Raw genomic sequence first — 24,334 nt, forward strand, 5'->3', positions numbered from 1 at the left:
GCTTTGTGTCCAGGACCTCATCTGTAATGTTTCATGTAGTTATTCTGTGTCCCTTTTTCGTAGCCATTTAACTTTTTAAACTTGTAGCGTATCTTGTACTGCCAAACATGCTGAGTTTACTATCCCAGTTGATGTCTGTACATGGTAATAATTTTGCTCCTTGTATCTGTTTTGTGGTAGATCCCATAAGCTATATGGAACTGTACCTATTTGTGGACACAAGAAGAATACTACTACAAAGTGTCAATGCCATACATGTTTTTTGTAAAGCTGTCTGTAGACCAGCTTACTCATTTCCTGAGAAAATCAAGACTAGTGTATTATATTGATTATCTGATCTATTTCACTATCTAATAAGGATTAAATCTAAAAAAAAGAAAAATCTTTGGGGTTTTTTTGCCTGTGTTTTGTTATTTATTTTTTTAACCTGAAGTTGCAGTTCACAGTTTATGTGAAAACCTCAGTTTTATTCTTACATTGATATCCTTGTGGTAACATAAGTTGTGTTTTTTAACAACCGGAGATGTAGAGGATACTGCTTTTGAAGGGAGATATAAGTAAACCAAATGTTTTTCTTTGGCTTAAAAATTGAGATTGTAGTCTCATGATTTTTAATGCTTGCTTTGAACTTCACTCTGACTTTGAAATGTGTTGACAGCAGTTGGAAATATCTTCACTAATGATTTATTCTTTGAATTTCCACTTCTCTTGGGCTGGATGACTTGCATGTCCTAGAGAAAACAAGATACATGCAATGTGATCAGTTTGTGCATCACCAGCCATGGAAATATTCTCCCCTTCTCTTTACTGGGGATAGAAAGGAGAAGCTGTCTGGCAGTGTATGAAGCACTGCTTCAGCCAGATACTTCCAGGGTACAGTTGTAGGGTGTTTCGTTTTGTTATGTTTTGTTTTGGTTTATTTTGGGTTTTTTTTTTGGGTTTTTTTTTGTTGTTTTTTTTTTTTTTTAATGTGTGAGGTTATGGCACAGTTCTTCCTTTGGAAGTATGCAGCAATTGCACTTGGTCACCTTAGTACACTGAAGAGAAGAGAGATCTCATGGTTCCTGTAGTTGAAGGCTTGGGTCATCTTGGGTCCTCTCTTGACTCCTTGCGTTGGCCTGTTCCTTTCAAAGCAAGTTAACAAAGTGATGTGATGCACGCTCACAGGTTGCTGTTAACATCCTTTTCTGCTAGTTCTCACAAGTACGGCATACTGCAATCCTCTTTTGCCACTGCCCGCCTCTCTATATTTGAAAACAATAGACCAATAGACCCTCTGTTGGACTTCCTGCAATGTGATTTAACTCTGACATCCTTTGTACCCTACCTGCTAGTTGGTACTTTTGTCAGTGGCACAGAGAAAATGCTGTCAGGTTGAATGTGCCAATAAATGGCAACGACGTAACGGAAAGGTGGTTTAAAAAGTCTGTTTTACTAGAAAGAGTATCTCCTTTTCCAAAGGGTTTTGTAAAGATAATATAATTGGACACTTCAAAAAAAAGATTGGACTATGCCAGTTTTCTGTCTGGCTGCAGACAAGTTGAAGATATATTTTGAGTTTAGGCTTACAAACTTCTCTTCTTTCCTGAGATTTGTCTTTGTTTTACATGAGGACCTGCCTCCATCTTTTCATTTTTTGTTTTTACTGCTTGAGTTCTTTAACGTCAGCGATTTCTTAATGCCGTTTCAGGAATCAGGTTGACCTTCCTCTTGCATTTTTCATTCAACGTGGCTGCCTAAAGAAGAAATATTTCATGAGTTTTATTTTTCCTGGGAACACCTCCAGTACTTGACCTCTAAGTACGTGGACTTTGCAACAGAAAGAATTGTGCCTCGGTGACACTTTTTTCCCCTCCAAATTACCTTTGTTATCAGTGACATTTTCACAACTACAAACAAAGTGATCCTCCTGTTGTACTTCCAGTTGTTCCAGGAGCAGCTTTAGCCTATTCTTTGAATAATATAAAAGCTGAAGGAATTGATTGAGAGAGCACGGGTTGGCTTTTTGTTCAGGCTAAGCCAAGTGGCTGTTTCAAGGATTTCACCAAACAACTTTCCGGAGTTGCAGACAGATAAGAGTGGTTTAATTCATGTTTTGTTTTGACCAAATTTTGTTGCCCTTTACAGAAAAACAAAACGAACCCCAAAATAGGAATTGAATGCTATGTCAGTGTTTCCAGGCTGGAACAAATAATTTGTTAAAAATGTGTAAGGAAAGGAGGAGAGCGTTCTTGCTTTGAAGCTGAACATTTTGTACAGCTGCTATTGCTTCCATTAAAAAAGGGAGGGGAAAGGGTGTGGACACGTGGGTGCCAAACAGTACATGATACCTGCAAACTGTCACCTTATTAAGGAAACTGTCCCCTAAGACATTTGCACCATTAGGACTTCTGATAATTACGACAAATTTCAGCAAGAAGACAGCCTTCTGGCCAACTGACTTAGCAGATGCCAAGTGGAAGCAAAGGAAACTATGTTGAGGTCTCAGGCAATTAACAGAAATTAATGGACCAGGTACCTACAGTCTGTTTCCTGTGGGTGTCAGCTCGGTGTCCTTGTGCTTCCTGCACTTACAGCTCTGCTGACTTTCAGGGTTTTGGCACCTGAGGTCTCCTTGTTGAAATTTGCTGGGGTTTATCACCGCTTAGCAGAGCTCACAGGATTCCTGTGGGCGATTAAAAATTTCCCAGGATTCTGGAAATTTAAGGGATCGAGGGGGAATCATTGAAGTGATCCTGTGATGGCAAGAATCCCATTTTGACTCACAGCGTTGGGGTACAAAGGAGGCCTTCCAGAGGGATTTGCAGTCAGTAAAGAGCTGAAGCCAATCAGTCACCGTTTGGTGTGGTTTCAACCTGATTTCTGAAAGATGCATCTCCATACTGCCATAATTAATGAAGCTTCCTAATCTGTGAAGGAATTTTTTGCATGTTCTGTTTTTGAGTGATTCTGTGCATCATGACCAGGTTCATACAGAGATTATTTATTTGTTTGTTTGTTTATTGGACCCTTTCTGAAATGTATATGTAGGCACGGGCAAGAGCTGTCTGTATGCATCAGTGTCTGACGTTACCAGCAGATGCACCAAAAGGCACGGTTCTACTTCTCTTTTCCCTTTCCCACTCCCAGCGATGTGCTATTCCTACTTCTTTTCCACCAAAACCGTACTTGACCCTCTCTGCAGTGAGATGACTGGGGAGCTAAATTAACAAAAAACAGACAATGTAGAAAGAAGAGGGTATTTTTATGTCAGGATAGTTTTCTAACAGTAGAACCACTGGTCTGTAAAAGATGGAAAGACCAAGGAAGAGTTGGTAGTTCACTCCCCACGACAACGTGGTCATTTTAGGTTGGCTTAGCTATAATGTGAAACCGCATCCTCAGTCTGCTTTGCAAGTGGATTACACTACGCTGCAAAACTCTTTGTGCCTACAGGGAAATGTGATGTGGAATGCTTCCTGAGGTAAACACCAGTGTCTTGGGATTTTTTTTTCTGTAACAGCTTCCTTGCATGAACATGCCCTTAGAGGAATTGATATAACAGAAGGGGGCTGACAGGAGATACTAGTATGTTCCCTCAAGCCCACATTATCTTGTCATAGTAGAGGAGATAACCAGATACCAGGATGATGGGCCTTAATGTAATAGCCCTGAATATAAAAACCTGCGGTAAACCTCATCTTTGGATTGTTAAGAAAAAGAACAGTTGGACTTGGTATGGAAGAGGGAATCTGCCAGAAGGAAAAAACAAAAAGTAAATAAAACAGAAAAGAAAGGTTAAGGAAAGTAAGTAAAATGTCTCTCTCAAACTGAATGTCCAAGTCAGTTCAAGTTCATAATGCTAATCAGGACATTAAATACACAAATAAGGTAACACTTGGAGTGGTTTTGCCACAATATTCTAATAAAGTAAGCCAGTGTGATTTGTATAGGTATAATTAAAGTGTGGAAAAGCACACTTTAAGTAGTTGTTGTACCAGTAGTAATCAATGAGTAATAAGATAGACAGCTATGCACACATTACTGCACTGCTATAAAGTGTATGTGAAATTTTCACCCACAGTAAAACCTTAAGAAAAAAGTGGGGAAAAATGCACTCATGTCAAATGATTTGTTGAGTCTAAATTAAAAATATTCTTCTGCTAAAGAAACAGTGACTTGTTGCGATATTAGAAGTAATTCAAGTTGCTCAAAAAGACATTTAAAAGGAGGGAGGCAACCAGAGAGCACTGTTAAGGTCTTCATAATTCAGAGAAGAGGAGAGAAGGCAATACAAAGGCAAAAGCAGTATACTGAAGAGCAAAGCATTATGAACCTGGATGAGGAAACTGCTACGAAAGACACTCAGGTGGAATTACGGGGTGTTTTTGTAGTCAGTTAATATGTGGTGTAAATGACACAGGGCATGAACAGAAACACTTTATTAAATAACTTGAGAAAAATTAGACAACATATCAAAGGGAAAATATCTAGTGTTTTCAAAGGGTACTTTGAGCTTCGGCAACATTACTGGCCCCCTTCCATTACCCATTTTTTCTTTTATGTGTTGTAGAGAAAGAAATGATAAATAATTCAGGCCAAGGATAGTATAAACACCAGAGGGTTAGAATACTTACCAGTGGGGGAACTGTTTATACTGACTGTGAAACAAAGGCAGACAGCAGGGCAAAACATTTTGCCTTGGCAGGAAAGTCTGTAGACAAGTGGTAATTTTATCTTCTTTTAAGGTATTTAACAATTTTAAGCCCCTTGGATTGTTCTGCAGTAAGAGGAAGAGTTAAAGGAGCTCAAACAAGCTATTTTACTTGCTTGCTTTGTTTACCTTTGCTGTTCATTTTCCCACACACATTAAAGGGATGATGGGATGGGAGAAAGTTTTTCATAAGATTATGTACGTGGGATGAGATAGTGCAGGTACAACATCATTGTGCTATTACTACATCTGTATTGTGTTAACCGTTCAGGCATGTAAATCAACAGAAAATTAATCTCTTTTTTTTTGGTTCGTTAGCTTATACTGCTTTAGCTCTGCAAAGTAGGTTTTATTTTAAAGCCAACAGCTTTCCATTCAAGCATCAGAAAAAAAAAGAAACTTGATCATTTATAATAAAAGGGGAAGGAAATGTGGCCATACAGCCGCGCACCATTCATACCCTGAAAGAGGAGGCAAGTTGGAGCATTTATACTTTTATGCAGAGGGCACTCATCTAGAATGGACTGAAGCCTGTTTTTGTCTCTTTGTCCAACATTCAGTCAGTAACTTGACCACTGCTGGGTTTTTTCCCTCTGCAGAATGTGATAGCAACTTAAGAAAACACTGCTACTGGGCCAAAAATCTGCTTAGTTTAGTATAAAAGCTTAGGGGAAGATGTAAGAATGGGAGAGGCACACAGTGGTACACTCCCTTCATACATCATTGTAGCATTTAGCAATCTACAGCTTAAGATTTATCAAGCTAGAGACTATATCAGCATATTTGTGTGTTACATCCTTGATGAACCTTCTATGAACTTTTCAAATAATTTTTGAACCTGTGTTTTTCCCCGTTATCCTGCAGCAATGAATTCCCACAGTTAACTCGAGTTAGAGAAGAAAATACTTCCCTCTGGAAGTGCAGGCTTCTCTTTTTTTTTTTTTTTTATATAGTTATGCACCATCTTTTTGCACTGAAAGAAGTAGTTAAAGTCATTCCATATTAATCGTTTTCATTCCACTTGTCATTTCTGAAACATCTAGCATGTATTCCTTCAGTCATCATTCTTTCACGTTGAGTAATCCAGACTTATTTAATATCTCCGCATATGTAAGTTGTCCTACGTCTTTGATAACTTCTCTTTGGCCTATTCTGTGTCTTGTCTTCTGGCCATCCATCAGGAGATAGGAAGACCAGATCTGTACCTTTTATTTTAGATAAGAGAACATTATGAGTTTACGCAGTAGCACAAGATATTATGCTTTCTTTTGTTCCTAATAATCACTGATATCTTATCTGGATTTTTGCCTGAATTGAGGTGATACGGACATGAAATTCCCCACAGAGATATTATTCCTGTCTGATTATACTGATTTAGAATCCCCAAGGGATTCCCCCCCCTTACACGCACTGCTTTGTATTTATCAGCTTTGACTTTATTTGGCATTTTATTTCTTAATTCTTTGGTATCTTAAGGAAAATGAGATAAGCTAGATGCATCTATTCACAAAATACTACCACTGCAGATAAAAATATTGCTGCACTAATTGGAGCCACAACTGAAAACTGTGTTTTCTTCCTGACCTTCTAGGTAGACATATGACTTAATGAATGTGTTGCAGAAAATGGTTTGGCTTCAAAAGGAGGGACGTAGAGACTCTGCTGAGAATCCCTGAACATGTTATTATCTAGTGCCCCACATGCAACTAGGTTGAAAAGTCAAAATGTCATTTTGGAAATGCTAATGTTTGTTGGTTTGTTTTTGGTGATTTTTTTTTTGTTGTTGTTTTTTTTTTCTTTTTTTTTTTTAATTGCAGCTCTTTGCTTTATTTGGATTAATTATTCCATTGTTTTATCTCAACTTCTATTGTGTGTTTTGCTCCATATGCCTCCCACCCTCACCTCCCTCTCAAAAACCCCAACCTCAGTGTATCTAGCCCATTTCATTCCCAAGGAGAAGGAAGATTTTTTTTATGTGGAGATATTCTGTTTTCAATTTCTAAGCCTCTGCACTTAGGAAAGTGTAAAATATGAGTGTGGGAGATTGGTTTGGAGTACCTCTTTATTCTTGGGTGTAACCAAAGTTAACCATAAAATAAGTTTCCTGCACTTGTGTGGCCCTGAGAAAGGGATTATTTGAGGGCTGGAGAAAAAGCCAGAACTGGCTTTGTGCTCAGGGTCGCCTAGCCCTTGAATTTTCACTGGCTGGATGTGGGCACTAATCAGAAGGATTTTCACCCTGAGAAAGTACCTCAGAAGTCAGGAGAAGAGGCCGTGCCAATATGTTGGTAGGGAGAGCTTAGAGATAGACATCTAGCTGATCACTGACTTCTCAGTTCAGTGGCCAAACCATTTAACTTCTTAAAGTAAAAGTGAAGTGAATTTTGGAAGGCGAAGCTATTTCAAATTCAAAGGGGAAGGTTTATGGTTTTGGCGTTTTTCTCATATGTTAAAATACTGCGTTGTGGCTTGTTATGCTTAGAAAAAAAGTTATGTGCGCCTATTCTGAATGTTTCTGTAAACCCAGCTTGCCTTTCCCATTACAGGGTGGGGAGGAGGGTCAATAACAGGCAGAGGCTTTCTCGAAAGCAGGCGAGATAATTATTTGGATCCAGAGGTAGGAGCCTAAATAGAGTTCGGTGGGGCAGCTTCCCCAGTCCTCTGGCTGAGTTGAGAGAACTGCTTTATTTTCCTGAAACCACATTTACCAGGAGGGTAGCAAGTCCCATGAGAGGGGTTTCCTGGTGCTTGCAGTTATTAAAAAACAAACAAACAAATTTCTTCGAAGAAGACTCACATAGCAAAAGTTTGAGGCAGGACTTTGGGATCTGGCAGGGAGAGTCATAACTTTCCTTGTCTTCGTGAAAATCAGTATTTAAAATTCCTGAAAAAGTGCTACTAGCTTTCTGTACTGGGGCTGACAGCTTGCTGATAAACACTTTTCCCCCCATGGTTACCTGCTTTTGTTACCAATACTTATGTGAAATGTAAGGGGCTTCTTTAAGGTTCTGTTCCTATTTGTTTAAATGGTAATATGGTGACATCTGATTTATTTTTGTCTTCAAGTACTATTGTAGTGTGCTCTTAGCAGCTGGGTTCAATATGCAGAACCAGCAAACACAGTCTTAGACAAAATGCCCATATACATAAGCAATCTGAATTTAATAAATAAAATAGTTTACTTGTGTAATCTTGGAAGGTAGCAATCTCCATAATGGTGTATATTATTATAAGCTGTATTATTAGCAGTGGATCTTGTATTTGGAGAAGAAAACTGTACCATGCAATTTCTGCCCTAGTAATTTCTTCTCTCCTTATTATTTCTGTAGCATTGTTGATTTTGTTTGCCTTTCTTACGTGAATACACAAGGCTAGTTACTGAACTTTCAATGTGCTAGCTCAGCCTGAAGAGATGTTGATTAGCATCATATTTGAGAATTAAAACATGCCATAGTAGAAAAAGGAGTTGTGTGTTCTCAGGTTTGCTCTTCAATAAATTAATATAATAACTTAGAGTTATTAAAATAAGGTAGCAAAAAAAGAATGTGTTTTTTTTTTTTTTAAATTTGGTGATTATAGAAGTATATTTTATTTCAGGTATTAAATCTGTGATGAGGTGGGAATAAGCTCACTTGTCTGAATTAGGGTTGTGTCTAAAAATCATCATTTATCTTGCCCTGTATTTGGTATCTGTCTGCAGTTTAGCCATTCAGTATCAGAATTCCTGAATTTAAATAGAGATTAACAGAATACAGGAGGACAAAGAACAATCACAACAATTCAAACCAAGGATCCAACTAAGTCAGGATTCTTTCTCAAGCAGTGGCCAGAGGAGGACTTCTCGGGATGAGAAAGAGCTTAATAAGAATGCATGACATTTCCCCTGATACCCTCTCAGCATCTGATTCCTTTCAGCAATAGTGCTGAGCCTGGTGGTGGTCTGATTAGTCAGGGGTAACTTTCATTTGCCCACAGCACCATTTGGCAATGAGACTGCTAGCTTTTTCGGCATGAAGACCTCTTCCTTCCTTCTTTATTTTTGAGCCTGCCTTCTAGCTTCATTTGATGACCTGTATTTGCTGTACTGGAGAAGGTAAAGATTAATTGAATCCTAACATCTCTCTGGTGTATGATTTTTGTAGAGGTCTGTCACAGTATTACCCCTAAATCATCTCTTTTCTGACATGAAGATCCCTACCCTACTCAGCTGTTTCTCGTATTGGGGGTGTTCCCTGATTTCAGTCACCAGTGTTGCTCTTTACTGAAACCTAGTCATAAATAGGCAGATGCCTCAACATAAATAGGCAGATCTGGAGGGTTGTTCAGGGTGGTACCCTTTAGGTGATGTGCACAGTATTTAACAACAGTGCTGCCTCATCCTCCCACCCAGTGGAAGTCCAGACAGGATTTCAAAGCCAAGCTTCCACAGTGCTCCACCATCATGTTGCCTATTTGTTCTGAGGGATCATTTCTATGGGGTTGGACTAGATGACCTTTAAAGGTCCCTTCCAACCCAACACATTTTATGATTCTGCAAACTTGAGTGCAAGAGCTTCTGCCTCTCAGATGAGTGGTATGGACACAGTATGCAACCTATATCTTAAGGTGAGGTTAACTCTTAATTGCTAATGAGTGAACATTGAGCACTGTGGATTAGTTGTGCTGTAGATCTATTGACACTTGAGCTGGCTTTTATTGATTGTCCAGTTAGGTTACGATTGAATGTGTCTATTTCTTGTGAGACGAGAAAGACAATCGATGTCTTTCTAGTCAGATTTTTCTCCGTGTAAGCGGTCACACTCATTACATAAATATTACTACAGAAAAAAAAAATGTTTGTGTCAGTAGAAATAGGATGTACAATTTAGACTCTGTTACTGTACCGGGGGAGTTGCTATTCCACAGTAAATGATTGGTATTTTTTTGTCATATTTATACTTTGAATCTTTGTTACAACAAAACAAAGATAATAGGATATTATCAACTCATAAAAAGCTTCTACAAACTATTCCTCAGAACATATTTTTACAATCCAAATCATCTAGCACACACACTCATTTTTAGGCTGTCTGTGCTCGTATGTAATGAATTTGGGGTTCAATGCACTCGGTGTCATTTTAATTACAAGGACACCCTGTTCATGGCAACACTATCACACTTGACAATATACACGTTTTCAAACTCTCTAACAGAACAACCCCACCTGAAAAGTAGATTATGAGAACATCCCAATAAAATCAGTCTAAATAGTTTTTAGTATTTAGACTAGTGTGCTGCTTTCTCTTTCAAAGGCAAATATTTTCATATATTTTCATTCCCCATTTTTGTTCCACCAGCTAAAAAAAAAAAAAAAGCCCTTAAACTTACTTGGGCCCTCAGGAGTGAAGCTGTTCTCATGATAGAAGTGAAACAGTCACTCTTCTCCATTGACTACATAAGAATTTCATCACCAACTTCACTCTTCCATTTATACTTCACAACACTGCATTATCAAAACTCTTAATAGATCTTTATATTCTGTTCGTTCCTTTAAAGAAACATATATCATAATGTGTTTCTTATTAGCGTGCAGAAGAATTGGTGAGGATTTGTGTTCTGGTTTGTTTTCCTAGAAAGCTCTTCCAGGATTTTCATCACAGCCAAAATCCATTTGACAACAATAAGGTGGGCAGCTGTTTTGTTACCTATTCCCTTAATTTCATAGGTGTTTCTTACCATCTGTCTAGGTGCTGTGGCAAGAATGTTGGTTCCTTTTGGCTACCCAAATCCCCACCACCCCTTTCTGAAGGTGGCTTTCATGGTAAAGCTAAGCACCTGCTGAAAAGGCAGTCTCAATCCATGCCCTCCCTTTTCCTCTCTCTCAAACACCTGAACTTGTGCTCCTTCTTCTGTGCTGACACTGGCTCTTGTCTGAAGCCACTGGGAGGTGATTCTGTCCCTCTACTCTGCTCTGGTGAGACCCCACCTGGAGAACTGCGCTCAGCTCTGGAGTCCTCACCACAAGAAGGACATGGACCTGTTGGAACGGGTCCAGCGGAAGGCCACGAAGATGATCCGAGGGCTGGAGCACCTATGCTATGAGGACAGGCTGAGAGAGTTGGGGTTGTTCAGCCTGGAGAAGAGAAGGCTCCGGGGAGACCTTATAGTGGCCTTCCAGTACCTAAAGGGGGCCTACAGGAAAGATGGGGAGGGACTCTTTATCAGGAACCATAATGATAGGACAAGGGGTAACGACCTCAAACTGAAAGAGTGTAGATTTAGATTGGATATTAGGAAGAAATTCTTTAGGGTGAGGGTGGTGAGGCACTGGAAGAGGTTGCCCAGGGAAGCTGTGGATGCCCCATCCCTGGAAGTGTTCAAGGCCAGGCTGGATGGGGCTTTGAGCAGCCTGGTGTAGTGGGAGGTGTCCCTGGCCATGGCAGGGGGGTTGGAACTAGATGATCTTTAGGTCCCTTCTAACCCGAACCATTCTGTGATTCTGTGTGACCTGGGAAAGCAGGAAACCTCCATAGCAGGAAACCTCCATGCACACACACCCCACACCCTGCCCCTCCAACATCAGTTTTAAACCTAAACTGCCTTGGATATAAAGTAGATGAGTGGCACTGCAAGCGACACTGATGGTGGGAAGTGGAGGACCAGGGTTGCCCTTTCAGGTAGGCGTTAGATGATTTGTAATTCACGGCTGTGATGTAAAACTGTGGTGTAAAAATTAACCAAGTGGGTTTCCATTTTGGTTTCTTTTGGCTCATTGCATAGATCGAGGGAAGTGTTTCAATGCCTCCTAAAATTAGTCCCCTTCTCTGTTATTCCAGTGGGCTGCCTTCTGGCATTTTTGGCAAGAAATATTTGGGCATGCTGTAATAAGAAATGTGAAGACTGGTGGTGGGAACATCTAAATATGTCTTGGAAAAGGTTATGAATAGAAATAGAGGGATTTGAGCAAGGAAACATCCCCTCAAAAATAAGTTTGCTCAGAAATGATGGATTCTGTCATTTTTCCCCATAGACTTGGAATAGCGTGAGCACACACTAAATCTGTAGATAATCATTAATGTGTAACCCATATAATAAATTGTATCCATTTTTTCCTTTGATGATAGTACTGAAGTGCTGACAGAAAGCTTTTAGCTTCAATGAAATGGGATACCTGAGGAGGAACTTCGGAGAAGTGGGGCTGGATGCCCTGCTGATCTGAAGGGGAAGCTTTTAAGTTCATCTCTGCTCCCTACCCATTTGTAAAGGTCTTGCCTCAATAATATGGTTTGTGAGCTGCTTTCCTTCCTTCCTTCTTCCACCTCCGTGCATCAAGGTCCGTGGTTTGGGTTAATGCTAACAGTAAAATCAGTCTTTAATCATAGCTTCCTTCATTTGGTGGATAAAATAACCAAAGTCACAGAGACACAGGAGGAGGAACTGGGGCTGCTGAGATGGGCCCCAGGGTGCTGCTGGGCAGGTAAAGTTGAGGGAGAACAGTGCAAGGTGGTGGGGTAGGAGCAGCTGCAATGAGTGATTTGGCATGTAGCCCTGGGGGCATGCAAACAGCTTGCAGGTCCTTGACTGTCATTCTTAACAACCTGCACAGGTACTACATGGCAGTGAGCAGTTTTGGGAACGCCAGTGCTATTTCAGGTGCCAGATATATTATTGAGGATGGAGAGGGCTGGGAAGGTTAAATGTCCATGGTGCACCTCTTACATGCTTGAAGTTTCTGTAATTACTATTAAATAAGACTGTAAATGCTTGGAAACCAAAGCCATGCAGGTCTTCCTCTCAGCTGCAGGTTCTTTATGTTTCAGTCTGCGGTGTGTACAGCTCATTGCCCTTAAAGAGCAGAATACAGTTTTGTATTCTCCCTGGCCATGATACTGTCCCAACAGCATGTGAAACTCCGTCACTTAAAAGGCGTGCAGGAAAGATGATGATAAAAATTTGGATTAGTGCTGGCCAGATATAATGTGACTTCCAAAGCGAGACATACAGGAGTCTTCCAGGACGTGCAAACACCCCAGCAGGAGGGTCAGTGGGTACCTGGGAAAGCGCAGATCTCCCATGCAGTGCAGTCATGTCATCAGTTGAAGAAAGATCCAGCTTCCCTAAGAAATACAGCTGGGCTGCCTGTAGGTAATTCCAAGTGGTTCTTGATAGCCTCGTGTGGGTAGGGTAGATGGCTTTCACTGAACTCCAGGAGTGCTTGCTGGGTGGGTTTTTTTAGCTTTCACGTTTTATAAAAATGTAGAGCTAGTAAGGTGTAAATCTGTGATAGTTTGGTGGGTTTTTTTTTGTTTTGGTTTTTTTTGTCACTGAATTCTACAGAAATGCTCTAGTTTTCTTGCAGGTGTTTGAAGTATTTGCGTTTGATTATAAACATGTCACCGTAACATTTGTCCAGCAAAAAAAAGTTTCTGTGCTTAGTTTGTTTAGGCAGTAAACTGAACGTGAGCGTGACTAGAGCATCAACAGATACAACAACAATGCAAAAATCTTTGCAGTATCAGTTTATCGGGCCAGCTTAGACTTGAAATTAAAAAAAAAATGAAAACCCAAGTACTTGAGAAGCAGGAAGAAAAAGAAAGTTGTATTCTCGTTACATAACTATGTAAAAGAAAATCCTGGAGTCCCTAAAATAATATTTTGTCTTTCTTCGGGCACTCTCTGCCTAATCTCTAGATATATTCCTTTGTCACTGACAACATGTGGATGTGCATGCAGAATGCAGTGCTGTCAAATATCCCATTCCAAAGCCTTGTAGAGTTGAGTGTAATTCTTTCTTGGGAAGTACCAATTTTTGAAGAAGGCATTCAATTTTGTTCTTAACCTGCTGGTTCCTGACAATGAAGCAGATAAAATATTTCTTTCCAACAATAATCTCAACGTTGAGATCTCAAGGGAATTACTGATACATGTGGATAATGAAGTCATTGTGATCAAGTCTTTGCCTGAGACGTTTCTATAGCTGACTCATTTGTACAGAGTGATTTTTTTATTATTTTTTTTTTTTAAAAAAGATTTGAAAGTCTTCTCGTTACAGGCACCTCTTCTTCTTACATGTATTCATTTTTCCTGTAGGAGCGTACTGCATAATGCAATCTTTTTGACAAAATATGTCATACTCTTCTAATTGATTCCCAGAGTAGCACAGCCTACTGTCATTCAATAAATAGACATGTGTTCTGCTCATAAGTTATGTAGAGGGATGACATGCTCCGATTTTTAGAAAGACTTTGTGTGTGTGTGTGTGTGTGTAAGCTGGGCGTGAGTTTAACCTTGTTTACGGTTTCTGCTGACAGTGCTAAAGCTGCACACTGTTCCTTTTATTTAAAGGAAGATAATAAAATGAATTCAGTGGTGTTTCAAATCAAGGTGAATAAAATGCCACAGTGATGCATAGGATATGAAATCACTATGCAGAAGTTAGCAGTTTTCACTGTTGAAATAATTCTTATTTCAGCACTTCAGGTGGTCAGTAACTGCCGCGTCACTTAAATTAAATACATTTTAGCTGCATGAGCTTGCAGACTTTGTGGTACTTACCACACAAACGTGATATATTAGGCAGGTGTTCAAAGATAAATCAGTAGTTTGAGGTGAGCTTGTGACATAGTATTCCCCATTTGCAGACCCAAAATTAGAGATGATATTACGGTGAAATATGTCAGTGTCCTACCTAAGCCAACATCGTGAGCTTGCTGTTCAATTTGCCTTTTCTATTTGTTGCTGTTTTTTTCCCAGTAACTGATTTTCTATGTAATAATCTATATCTCACTGTGTTATAGGTATTTATTTTGAATGTTTGTTTTAAATAGATTCTTTCAGTTTTTCCATTCCAAGTAATAAAAGATAATGAAAATGGTCTTGCAGACTCTCTGAAGTGATTTGAATAAATCACTTGATACGACCTGGTCACTAAGTTATTGCTTAGAATAAGTTCTTTTGTTCCAGACAACTAACTCTCTTGATTAAAACATAACATTTTGTAGGTATTGTGTCTCAACCTTAGGATGGGCAACTAGTGTCAGATACTAAACAGTTGTGATAAACTGTATTTTAAAGTCACAGAGAGAATGTTTCTGGAGTCACAGGAATTAAGTCTGCATGAGCATCATTAAAAAGGAAAAAAAAAAAAAAAAAGGGAGCTGGAGAAAAAGCTTAGTGTCAGCATACTAGATCACAAGCTGTTCAAGTTTCTCCATGCAGCCACAATCACTTATGGTTGCAGGACAGCAGCTGAGAGAGATAAGTCTGAATTAGCTTTTGATTGTTTTTTGAAAAAATATACAGGGAGGCTTGTGGCTATTTGGAACACTTAACTGTAAAAACCTACCAATTTCTACATGATTTTCTACATTAAATCATTACATAGTTTAATATGTTAAAGTTAGTTATTTGTCGGCGAGTTCTTTTTATGCCTTTTCTTCACTGTACTTTGTAGGGAGATGTTGTTAACTTGCACGAGCAGCAGGAACCCACAATAAATGCTTCCTCCAAGTTGTCTGCAGAAGACAAAGGTGGGAGCAACAGAAACTTTTATATCAGGAAATAAACGAAAACAAACTCAAAGTAGAAAATTATAGCAGCTGTTAAAATGAGTTAAACTCAATGAGGAGAGAGAAGTTTTTGACTGTTGGGGAAAACAAAACAAAACAAATACAGAAAATTTGTTGCAAAACCTGTAAAGATTGTATGAACAAATAGAGAAGCCGAGCAGTGGCTTAGGGAAATATTAATTAAAGCCTGAAGAACGGCCAAGGCTTGTGAGAACTCCAAAGGGCTTGCAGCTGGTGAGGTTTTTATTGTATGAATCTATAACCAGCATTTGGTCTTGGAGTAGAGGAGGTGATTTTTAAACTCCTCTGAGGTGTCTGTGTGTTATTTTGTGTGTTACAGCTGGTATAAGGAAGTGTGCCCTGCTGCAGTCTGTTTTGGACCGGGTATTTTTCGAGGTGAGACACAGGACCAAGCATGGGTTTGGGTGGTGGTGGCTTGTACTGAGCTGGCGGTTTGTAACTGGTACAGTCTACCCAACTGATAGTGGAGGAAGGTGGCAGACAAGAGTGTAACCCTTGGGGGAAAAAAAGAGACTGGGAGCCGGCTGGGAACAGAAGAGGCTGTTGTGGCAGCTGCCTCTCACTCCAACCCCTCTGTTTTCTGTGGGCAACCCTACAGCAGTTGAAGACTTGCTTGTGCACCTGCTCCTTTATTCTGATGTTTTTCAGATGAGTCATATCTGTTGGGCACAAGTAATCTGTATAGCTGATGTGTGGTATCTCTGGCACAGAATGAGTTTACGCTTACTCTCCTCCTTTCCCACAAGAATAAGGTGGGCTACCCAGGGGAGAAAAATCGAGTACCACTATACAGTGTGCAAGCAAGAATCCCATCAGCTAAGCCCATAACAGCAGCCTTTCTCTACTTAAGGGTGTGTGTGTGTCTGCATCTTTGAATTGGTTAGTTAAGGTTGTCCTGATGTAAATTTTGTTTATTGGGCTTCCCATGTCAGTTCTTGGCTAGTGCTTAGAAGGTACATCTAGTCACATGTTCTTAATAATGCAGAAAAATAAAATATAAGTTAGAAGAAAGACATATTTTTTCCCTGGTTTTTTTTTTTTCCCTTTTCGTTCTTTTCAGAACCCCTGTAGAGAACTCAAATCCCATTAATGAACTCTCCTCAGTGTGTTGGGCTGTCTCTATGATGTGTAGGCTGTTGGGTTTTTTTATTTGTCTTCCATGTGTTATACAACAAAACCATTAAAGACCTAACTACTCACTAGAGATGGCATGTATAGGGTGACAGACTGAGCTGTGTGTAGTCTGTCATGCAGAGAAAGCGAAACCTTGAGATCTTGTTGGAAATTTAAAAATAAACTGCAGAGTCTTTTTGTGACTCTTAAGGTTCACGATACCTCTGCCATTAATCAGATCTGTCCTTTCAGCTTGGGATTCCTCAATCCCCTGCATTAACCTGCTTTTCTAACCGAGTAGAAGAATTTTTCATCAGGCAATTATTGCTTTCTGTAATGCTTCCCCCCTTACTTGGCGAAGCCCCCTGTTTGTGTTAATACAGCTTTTGTTGGCTCTGAGGGCGACAGGTCTTGTCAGGCTGCTGTCAGCCTAGAAGACAGCCAGGTGTCCTTTCAGGCAGGCACAAATCCAAAATAAATCTTTTTGTCTTGGATTCTGAGTTTTTTTACTAGCAGAGCATCACTTCCTAACCATTTTGGAGAGCTGAATGAAAATATTTCTAGTTCATATTAAAGATATACCAAATGTGGAATGATTTTTTTCTAAATATAAAAGGAGCTCAGTATTTGTGCTGAAAGTCTCCGCGGTTTGTATTTATCCTCAAACTTTTCATAGCTCATTTTGTGACTACCTTCCCGACCGCATAATTTCTTTCAGTTGTATTTCTTCAGAGCCCTACATATTGTTATCATCTTCTATTTTTTTCCCCTAACGTATAATTTATAAGACGACATCCACCCTTGACTGAAAACGCTCAGATAGAGAATGCAGAATTTCCTACAGTATTACCAGTTATTGTTCTTCAGTTGCTATTCTCGCTGTTCAATTTGTGGTTTAATACCATATTTGAATTTAAGCTTTCAGTCACTGCTGCTTGTTAATTCCTTTTTTCCATTGGATTAACCAGCTTTTAAGACCGAGAATTTTGTTTCCCCGCAAGTACTTGACTGCCGTATTTCTTTCTGCTAAATCTCATGCATTTTCTCCAATTTTAAACAAACGTTCCCGGTTCCTCAGTTTTTCAATATTTTTTTAAAACCTGTGAATCCCTGAAGCCATATGTAATCTTTCCAGTACAGGAAGAGTAGTGAAACAGTATAGCTGTTGCATCGAATCGGCAGCCTGCTTCCCCACGCTCTCTGGCTCCGTGCCGTGGGTCTTCTGACGCAGCTTTGCCACAACGTCTCTGTGTGCAATCTGGAGCCCAGCAGAGGGGCACCAGCACGCTTCTGCGCTGGGCCAACTCCTGGCAAGCAGGGATTTTCCACTTGGCCTGTATGCCCTGGCCTCTTCGAGAAACCTTGGGTGTCTCAGACTGCGCTCCCTGTGTGCATGACTCCTTTGTATGGCAAAGATGGTGCTCTAACTATCCATAGCCAGCGCGGGTCAGGCACTGAACCTGAACTAGAAACCCAGAGTACTTGCAAGAAATGTGCAGCCATACTTAAACAGCTTCGTAAGAAATTGCCCTAGAAAAGGAAATGAGCTTGATCTAGGTGGGAGCTGAGTCAGTCTTGAGTCATCTGTGGAGGCATCTCCGGTGTACTCCCTGGAACATCCAGTATTAGCTGTATTTATGTGGATTTATTTGTTTATTTGTTTCTCTGAATTATGAAAATTTTTAAAGGAAGCCCGAATTCTTTAGTTTACCCACTTTCTTAACAGCTTATGGCGTAGTTAAGACATACCAATTTTAATTTCTGGGTGGGGGAGGCTGATGTTGGGCTTCTTTGAACAAATGAACGCTTTGTTATACTTGGAAAAATTAAGCTTTTTATGAGTACCCCTGTTGTATGTATTGGGTTAAACAGTTGATGCCCATCAGCATACCAGCTGTATAGCTTGGTGTAAGCTATCTGGCAGCGAGGGCTGACCATGCTGTCACCAGAGGGGAGGCACACTGCGCGCCTGAGCAGAGGGAGGGACCTTGCAGGGTACTAATGTGCAGAGGCTCCGTACGAGGCAGGGATGGGACGGAGAGTGGCCAGACTGAAGACATGCACATCTCTTCACGTTCAGCCTGTGTGGTGACCAGCCCACTCCTCCCCACCCTTCCAAATCCTTCTGCTGTCAGCAAGGAAACAGTCTCCTGTGACTGGTACATGTTATGCTCAGCAAAACATGACTTCATGTAAATAAAGAGGATTTTATCAAACATGCATCCACTATCAGCTTTTCCTCCAAAGCAGAATAACTTGTAGGATTCTGATTTGGCTTGATTTTTTTTTTTTCCCCCTGCTTTGAACTCATCGTTAGCAGTATATGATTATCACTAGGATACTAATGAAACTCCCTTCCTTTATTTTAAATTAAGGAGGTGTTTAGTGTTCACTTGCAGCCCAGAAAGCCAACCGCATCCTGGGCTGCATCAGAAGCAGCGTGGCCAGCAGGTCAAGGGAGGTGATTCTGCCCCTCTACTCTGCTCTGGTGAGACCCCACCTGGAGAACTGCGCCCAGCTCTGGAGTCCTCACCACAAGAAGGACATGGACCTGTTGGAACGGGTCCAGCGGAAGGCCACGAAGATGATCCAAGGGCTGGAGCACCTATGCTATGAGGACAGGCTGAGAGAGTTGGGGTTGTTCAGCCTGGAGAAGAGAAGGCTCCGGGGAGACCTTATAGTGGCCTTCCAGTACCTAAAGGGGGCCTACAGGAAAGATGGGGAGGGACTCTTTATCAGGAACCATAATGATAGGACACGGGGCAATGGCCTCAAACTGAAAGAGTGTAGATTTAGATTGGATATCAGGAAGAAATTCTTTAGGGTGAGGGTGGTGAGGCACTGGAAGAGGTTGCTCAGGGAAGTTGTCAATGCCCCATCCCTGGAAGTGTTCAAGGCCAGGCAGGATGGGGCTTTGAGCAGCCTGGTGTAGTGGGAGGTGTCCCTGGCCATGGCAGGGGGGTTGGAACTAGATGATCTTTAGGTCCCTTCTAACCCGAACCATTCTGCGATTCTGTGTGTGTAGTCTTGGAGGGCAATGTAGTAGGGCTGTTGTCACCCAGGCTGGGTAAATAGTATTAAGCAGCATAGTATGCACATGTTACTTGGGAATATAAGAACTTTTATGCATACTAGTCACTGTACTGATAACACTAGTGACCTTTTCTGGTTGTTTTTTTCTGTCTATGAATATAATTATTTGCATACAATATTTAATATTAATAATATGACACAACTGGTTAACTGTAGGAAGACTTATAGCTGGCGTTGATGGTGCATGCTTATTCTAGTCATCGGTGCCTAAATATCACAGTACCTTTAATATATAATGTCACATACATACTGATGTGAGCGTAATGTACTGCTAGTAGCTCAGCAGAATGGGAACTTTGTACTGATAAAATGTCAGTCTTAATTTTTGATTAACTTAGCTGTGGGCATTTTATGTCAAAACCAGAACTGGCCAAATACTGCAAAATGCTATGCATGAAACTACATTCGTTTCTTTAATGTCTTGCAGATGTACAAGTGCTCCTTTTATATAGTCTTTCAGAGATGTTAGTGGCCATGTCTACTGGGAGGGTTTTCATCAGATTTAACACCTTTAAGCAGTGGCTGAAAAATATAGTCAGGAAATGAGTCAGTAATTGAACTAGTCACACTGGAAAAGGATTTCCAAAGTTTCTGCTTAGCAAAGGAGGAAATGAAACTCACCATGCAGGGTCTTTGTTCAAACTGTTTAGTGTGACTGTCTTTACCTATTGAAATTGTTATTCTACTGATGAGTTGATAAATCATCCATGGGTTGAAATATTTTTTTCATGAAACGTTGTTTAGAATCTTTATGGCTGTTCTCAGAATAAAGGGTACAGTTCCCCAGTTTGGTTGCAGTGACCAGGGCAGCGGGGAGATGGTCACGGTGCTGCCAGACCTGGCTGCAGATGTGAGTGACTGGAAGCCACTAAATGCATTTGCCATAGCGGCCATCTGCAGGCAGAGTGCCTCGGCAGGGCTGGGCAGGAGGGAGGCTGCTGTGGTGGATAACTGGTGAACCTCAGCTTCCTGCGGCACCACCCCTGATCCAAGCTCTGAACTCTAGAGCTTGACTGAAGCTGAGTTTTGATATTGTTTGTGAACCAGACCAAACTTCTAAGAGGGTGATTTTCTTTGAGGTTCCCTCTAATCATAGAATCATAGAATCATAGAATTGCTGAGGTTGGAAGGGACCTTTAAGATCATCCAGTCCAACCATTAACCTACCCTGACAAAAACCACTTCTAAACCATGTCCCTAAGTGCCCCATCTACCCTTTTTTTAAACACCTCCAGGGATGGTGAATCCACCACCTCCCTGGGCAGCCTATTCCAATGTTTAATAACCCTTTCAGTGAAAAAATGTTTCCTAATATCCAATCTAAACCTCCCCTGGCATAACTTGAACCCATTTCCTCTTGTCCTATCACTTGTCAGCAGGGAGAAGAGGTCAGCCCCCATCTCTCTACAACCTCCTTTTAGGTAGCCGTAGAGGGTGATAAGGTTTCCCCTCAGCCTCCTCTTCTCCAGGCTAAACAACCCCAGCTCCCTCAGCCAGTCCTCATAAGGTTTGTCCTCCAGACCCCTCACCAGCTTTGTAGCCCTTCTCTGGACACGCTCCAACACCTCAATGTCCCTCTTGTAGTGAGGGGCCCAAAACTGAACGCAGTACTCGAGGTGGGGCCTCACCAGTGCCGAGTACAGGGGGATGATCACTTCCCTGGTCCGGCTCGCCACACTATTCCTGATACAGGCTAGGATGCTGTTGGCCTTCTTGGCCACCTGGGCACACTGCTGGCTCATATTCAGCCGGCTGTCCACCAACACCCCCAGGTCCTTTTCTGCCAGGCAGCTTTCCAGCCACTCCGCCCCAATCCTGTAGTGTTGCATGGGGTTGTTGTGACCCAAGTGCAGGACCCGGCATTTGGCCTTGTTGAACCTCGTACCATTGGTCTCAGCCCATCGGTCCAGCCTGTCCAGATCCCTCTGCAGAGCCAACCTACCCTCAAGCAGATCAACACGCCCGCCTAGTTTGGTGTCATCTGCGAACTTACTGAGGGTGCATTCGATCCCCTCGTCCAGATCATTGATAAAGATACTAAAGAGAACCAGCCCCAGCACCGAGCCCTGGGGGACACCACTTGTGACTGGACACCAACTGGATTTAACTCCATTTACCACCACTCTCTGGGCAAGGCCGTCCAGCCAGTTTTTTACCCAGCGAAGAGTACACCTGTCCAGACCATGAGCAGCCAGTTTCTCCAGGAGAATGCTGTGGGAAACGGTGTCATATCTTTCTCTCTCTTCTATCCCCCCACCAATATCTCGTATAAGAGGTTTTTAATTTTTGCCAGAGTTGCCTTCTTGGGACACTGCAAAACAGTGTTCTTTACTACTGGGTGGACGCAGATTGCTAGAGTGAAAAGCCAGCAACACCACTTCCTTGAAGGATGTGAATTGTGTTTAAAAACCCGCTGAGAGAGGAATATTGTGTATGTGTGATGCTTGCTATGGGAATGGCAACCAAACCATAATAATGGCTTTGTCCTGTCTTTTAGTTATCAATGGCAGTTTTTAAGCCCGAAAAGTTTCAGGTTGCTGTATATCTAAAAGCAAGTTATGTGATTTGAAATTATAATTGGAGAATATTTGATGGATCTGGTCATAGAATAACGAATGAGAATAATTAATAGAAAGTTAATTGGGTAACATCAGAAAAGTTTATCTGGTATATTGGGATTGCATGCTTCAGTTGATACTTCGTGTACTTCGGGGATTTCTGGTTGCACCTCACCTCTCGTTCTGATAGTATATTGTATTATGAAGAATATTAATAATGCTGCAGAACAATTACTTGTTCATTTGCTAACTGATTAAAATTCATGCATAATTTATTGGAACTGGGAGAGACTTTATAAATAAGTCTCCTTGTCCTCAAGAGCTTAAAAACAAAATGCATATGCTAATATAAGAATACGCTTTACCTCTCAACATAAAAAATTAATATGCAATGGTATATTAGTCTCATTAATGTGAGGTTTGATTTGTGATAATCGTGCTCTTAATCAAAGTGTATACTTCTAAACATAGCCTTATGTTTTAGAGGTTTATAACTTGGAGTTGGTAGTGCATCATGCTCATCAACGTTTATGTTTTCTGCCATAATATACACTGACCTTAGAATTCATTAGTTTGACATTTGATGTGTTAGTTCCGCAGCAAACAAACTGCCCTCATTAAGCCAGGCTGCATTTCTGAGCTTTGATGCAGGTAGGGATCTAAATTAGTTCACATGCACATTTCTTGCCAAAACAGGGTAAAACATGTTAATAATTAATTGAGATACTTTCGAGAGTTTTGTATATCCCGAAGCAGAAATGGGAACACCTTGGAGCCTTCACCTTTTCACTCTGTGAGGAGAAAAGGAGCTCCACTTGCTGCAGCTATGGCATGTTCACCGATTCCCTGGTGTCCAAACTGAATGGCTTGAGATGCAGATAATTTAGAAAAAAAACCAAAAAAAAGTCTGCAAGAAATCCTTTTGTACCAAAACGTGGGAAACTTGGTTTCTTACGAAGCTAGTAAATATACTCACTGTTGGGAGCCAGCTCTGGTATCTGTAGGGGAATCTTTACTGCTGGATGTAGAGAATCAGAGAGTCATCAGCTGAACGTCCCCACACAGGGAGGGTGGGATGTCAAAGAAGGTCTGGGAGGCCCTCTGCGAGCCCCTCCATCACCACTCCCCAAGGGCTCTGTCAGTGACACTGGTGTGGTCATTCCTGGGAGGCAGAATATATGCAATGCCTGTGCGTCTTAGCTTCTCTTGTGCAGCGGGGTGGGGGGGAGCGGAGATGGGCCCCCCTTCTGGGGAAATCTTATGGTCTGGAGTTAAATGTTATTTTTAATGTACCCGCCATGAGATCTCTCTACCTGCTCAGAGTTGCCGTGTTGTTAGTTCTGCATCACTGCTGTGCGAAACTCCCGTGTGCATTGAATTTAGCATTGTTGCCTAATTAACTGAAACAAATTAGTTGAAATACGAGCCATCTGGAATGAAAATGAACTTTCCCTGTTTATCAGTGGATTCATTTTATTAGAAAAGTACATGTTGCTTGTGATTTGTTTCTCGAAATAAATCATGCCCAGGCAATGTGCAGCTTCTCTATGTAAACATTTTTCAGGGTAAGGGGGACCTCACCTCCCTGTTTGCTCCATGGTTACCTTTTAACTTTGCAGCTGTGTTGAAATATTTAGGCAGGCAGAAGCTGATAAGAACAGAGGAAGACAAAAGGCAATGTACATTCTATCGTTTGAGTTTCTAAATTGGTAGTAAGTTACTGAAGGATAAAATATACGTCGTTGCTATGTGTCTCTATTTTGTCATTCTCCTGGCAGTTTTGCTCAGTTTTGAGTATTCTGAATGCCTGTAATAGGCATCTGTATCTTTTACCCTAACCGCATCTGGTGGGTTTGAAATGAACTGCAGCGATATTCATTTTTAGGCTATTCTGTGCAGGGCTAACGTATCAACTATTGCAACTGTTTCTTTAAGGAAAGTCCCTATGTGACTTCTGTTAATACAAGAAAATCAGTTATGTTTCTGAAAATCTCAAGTTATTGCCATAGTAAATTATATAAATGAGGATGAACCCAGATATTTTTCAGAAAAAAATGTTGAGCAGTAGCAATGTATAAATCAGATAGAATTTTGTGGTCCCTAGCTGAGATTTTTAAATGGAAAAAATAGCATTGGGCAGGTGCCAGTGGTGCACCACTCACTTCCATCAGCTGAAATTCTCCTCAGTTCTTCTTCATTGATGTCAGTTTGATTTTGCTTTTGAGTTTTGAAATCTTTGCTGACCAAAACCTGACAACTTTCTGTGGAAAGAGCCCTCCTCTTAATGCGTTTTCCAGCTTTTGTCACTG

The 24,334-nt window shown here is 40.9% G+C and overlaps 1 protein-coding gene across 4 annotated transcripts in view; it reads left to right on the top strand.

Moving 5' to 3' along the window:
* PTPRK (protein tyrosine phosphatase receptor type K) overlaps positions 1–24,334 on the top strand; it is a 421,519-nt gene that overhangs the window by 218,965 nt on the left and 178,220 nt on the right. The window lies entirely within an intron of this gene.

The sequence above is a fragment of the Rissa tridactyla genome, chromosome 3 (genome assembly GCF_028500815.1).
Source record: "Rissa tridactyla isolate bRisTri1 chromosome 3, bRisTri1.patW.cur.20221130, whole genome shotgun sequence".
Lineage (NCBI taxonomy): Eukaryota > Metazoa > Chordata > Aves > Charadriiformes > Laridae > Rissa > Rissa tridactyla.